Here is a 4,139-nt window from a genome sequence, read left to right as displayed (position 1 = left end):
AATTCAGTGAAAAGATAGGTAGAATCAAATGGCTTAAAATTGCAGAAGTATGTCCAAGAGAATAAAATAACATACTTAAAAACAAATAATTTAAATAAGGATAAAAACTAGAAGTTGCACAAAGAAAACTCTAAGGATAAATAGAGATCATAGTGATCAACATAACTTTATTTTAAGATTGCATAAATAAATAAAAATAGAAGCAATGACGTAATGGGCATGAATAGAAGACTGGCATAGGATCATATAAAGAATTTTGTGGGGTCAGCTAGGTGGTGCAGTGGTTAGAGCACTAAGCCTGGAGTCAGGAGTACCTGAGTTCAAATCCGGCCTCTGACACTTAACACTTACTAGCTGTGTGACCCTGGGCAAGTCACTTAACCCCAATTGCCTCACTAAAAAAAAGTATATTGTGAGAGTAAAATGAAAAATGAAATAGAGTTGTGCACTCAGCACAACTTCATAGAGCAGGCATGGAGTCCCAGGTGCAGCTCCTGGCCTGCCAGGTCAGGAGCTTCCTGACTTCCAGAAGCCTGGCATTCTACTCTGGGACATCAGTGCTTTGCTGAAGGACCCAGATGCCTTCAAGGCCTGCATTGAGCTTTTGGTGGATCACAAGACAAAAATCAATTGTATTGCAGGTTTGGATGCTTGGGGCTTCCTGTTTGATCTCTCCCTGGCCCAGAAACTTGGATGGTATCCCCTACTTGCTCTCTGGAGTATGGTCAGGCAGATTTAGATATCCAGAAAGATGCCATCAAGCCGGGCCAGAAGGTGATGATCCTGGATGATCTGCTGGCCACCAGAGGTACCACGGAGGCCACCTGCAAGTTGCTGCAGAGACTCAAGACTGAGGTGCTGGAGGGCCTGACCCTGGTGGAACTGACCTCCCTGAAGGTGAGGGAGAAGGTGGCCCCTTTGCGCTTCTCCTTGCTGCAGTACAACTGAGGCGGGCTGTGGCCAGCGCCTTCCCTGTCTGGAAGGGCTCTTGGTCTCACTCCAAGTGCCTCCAACTGTCCAGCTATGCAAATGGAGATGTAAGCCATCCCTCCTCCTGAGCAGAGGTGCTTCCTCCTCGCACCACCAGCACTCTCCAAGGCCTGTGGTGGCTTCCATCCCTCCTCCACCTGAAGAAGGCAGCATGATGCACCATTTTGACCACTGTAGCCAAGGACCTTCATGCCATTCTTCTGTCACTCTTGAGGGCCCCTGCCTGGAGGGTGGAGACCAGCTCCTGGAGAAGGGCCCTATGCTTTCCAGAGGGCACTCCTGGGCAGTTTCTCTACCCCAGGGCCTCCTTCCTCCTGCTCTGAGGACACCCAAGACCCTTAATTTCGTACCAATGAAAAGCAGGCTTTATGGTTTAGAATCTGGAATACAATTGGTTAGTTTCCTAGCAATGTGACTTTAACCTCCCCCTCCCCCAGCCTGAGCTACATCTCTAGAAGGGGCTTCCCCAACCCCCAGACCTGTGACCCAAATGGAATATGATGGGAGGGGCCATGGGGCATCATCTCCCTCTAATACAAAGCCATCTGCCTTTGTTCAATTTCAACCTCTGCTCCTCTTATCTGTAAACCTGGCTGGTGGAATTCTTCCCAACTTGTGCCACATCAGATCCCCAGGGCCTGTGCCAATGAGTGAGGCCACTCAAAGTTCAACTTCTGAACTTTTTACACATTTTCATTTGTTTTTAATGCAATGCATGATCTCTTGTGTCACAACTAAGACTCCCTGTCTTGATCCCTTTGACCCCTGATGGGGCCATTGTACAAGGGGGAAAAAACAACTGGCCACATGTGGCAAAAGGGGAACCCTGGACCTGGATTTGAGTCCAGAATGTCCATGGAGCAGCGGCCTTCTGTGTCATAGAGAATCCTGCCTGATGCCATCTGTATTTGATAATTAAATCATTTATTCACAAAAAGAAAAATGAAACAGAAACAAATTCATATTACAATAATGTGTGAATGGGTTTTAATCTGTTCCACTGTTGATATTAAGCAAAGAGATAAGGCTATTGATTCATGGGAATATTGAGGTGATGCAATAGATTTGTTTTATCATTCTGGCCTCTTGATATTATGACTCAAATACAAAGATTCCATGGATAAATTCCAGGAGGTACATGAACTTGAAGGGAAAATACATTACAATTTTATTTTCATTAACTTTTAACTGAGATTTATAATTTCTTTCAATTTTGATATAGGTCAGAGGTATCAAATTCAGCAGCAAAATTCCTAAGTTCAGCAAAATTAGATTAAAATGGTATTTGGGAAATGTTTAACAAATTTTTTTAAAAATTGGTAAAATTAATTTGTGGTTTTCTAAGTGAATATGTGGATCATCAAGGTCCATTTGTATATGTTTGACAACACTGATGTAAATAACAAATATTTACTTTTGAGATGTGATCCAGAAGCTTCCTCAGACTGTCAAAGAGGTCCATTACCCCAAACAGGTGTAGATCCTCTGATTTAACCTATTATTTTGTCTATTGTTCCTTGTTTTTGTAGGTATATGTTTTGTAAGAATCTTGTAGATTATCATTTTGAATAACACAGGATAAAGGACAAATGTCTGGGAGCACATATTTTCCTTTATTTCAGGAGTATGTAAATCCTTTAATTACTACTATTTTTATCTGGCAATTTCAATCCACTTAATTTCATAGCAGATAACTTTCTTGTCAATAGGGTTAACATGTAGGTCTGACTTTGCCTTGTATTTTATAAAACAAATAATTCATCACCACCTACTTTCCCCCTATTTAAAAATAAGCCCTTAGCTGACTGAACTATTTTTTCAACTATTTTTCAACTATTTTTTTCTATCTGTATATGTTCTGTCTTGGTAATCTCATCATCTCTCACATTTCAAAAATTACCTCCACAAAAATTACCTCCATTGAAGTAACTCCCAAATCTGTATCACTTGCTTTAATCAGTCTTCCATGTTCACCTTTTTATTTTCCAAAGCTATATTTCGAATTACTGATAAATTATCTCTTGAAATGACTAACACCTCAAATTCAATCAAATTCATCACTTTTCCCTGAAAAACATTTTCTTTCTATTGAATAGATTATTTTTCTTCTTGGCACTGATGCTACTGCCTCCTATGCTCCACATTTTGGCATCCCTTCTGACTTATCTCATTCTCTCCACCCTGCATCTAATTTTCACCAGATCTGATTGATTCTCTTCCACAAAATCTTTCTTTCCCATCTCATTTTTATGAGCATAGTTCAGGTTCTCAATTTATTTCACCTGGAATATTACAATATATTTCTTATTGGTTTCATTGCCTTGACTTGCCTTCAATTCTGTTTTCATGTATTTAACTGCAAAATAAATCTTCCCTGCTCCTTGGCTCAAAAATTTTCAGTGGCTCCCCATTTCTATAGAAAAAATTCTAAAAATTTCAATTTTTCATTCAAGGTCCTGCATAATCTGACATCAACCCAAATTTCCATGGATATTTGACATGTCTCTATCCTTCCCCTTGACTTATAGAATTGTCAAGCTGGACCAATTGTCATTTTCTCAATGACTCCTGGTCACTTCTGCCTTTTTGCCTTTAAGTTAATAGCTATGCATGGGATGTTCCCTCCTCTACATGTATATAATTAATAATAGCTTACCTTTGTATGTCACTCTAATATGTAGAAAGTACTTATAGCACAGCAACCCAGTGAGAACCATGACATGAATAATAACCATTTTTTACAAATGTCTATTAAAGATTAAGTTATTTACTTGGCATCAATCCATCCTAAAAACAACTAACAATCATTTCTCAGAGATTTACTATGTGCTCTGGGAATTTAAAAAATGGTAAAAATCCAGTTCCTGTCTTCAGAGAGTTCATATTCCAATGAGGAAGACAGCATCCAAACAAATATGCACATAAAGTTATATAATATATATGTATATATGTGTGTATATATATATATATATAGAGAGAGAGAGAGAGAGAGAGACAAGGTAATGATGTACATAAGTGTTAGAAAGGGAGGACAGAGAAGGGATGAGCTGGAGAAAGATTAAGGAGGGGAAGATGCATTTAGTCTAGGCACAAGGCAGTTCTTAGTTGGCATTGTCTAGTTTTAGAATACTGGGAGTTATCAACATAAA

The 4,139-nt window shown here is 39.5% G+C and overlaps 1 pseudogene; it reads left to right on the top strand.

Moving 5' to 3' along the window:
- The first annotated feature begins 473 nt into the window (after positions 1 to 473).
- Positions 474 to 948, top strand: LOC122755193 (annotated as a pseudogene).
- Positions 949 to 4,139: the final 3,191 nt, after the last annotated feature.

Source organism: Dromiciops gliroides, chromosome 4 (assembly GCF_019393635.1).
Source record: "Dromiciops gliroides isolate mDroGli1 chromosome 4, mDroGli1.pri, whole genome shotgun sequence".
Lineage (NCBI taxonomy): Eukaryota > Metazoa > Chordata > Mammalia > Microbiotheria > Microbiotheriidae > Dromiciops > Dromiciops gliroides.
The sequence above is the reverse complement of the archived record's forward strand: the minus strand, read 5'-3'. Positions and strand labels throughout refer to the sequence as shown.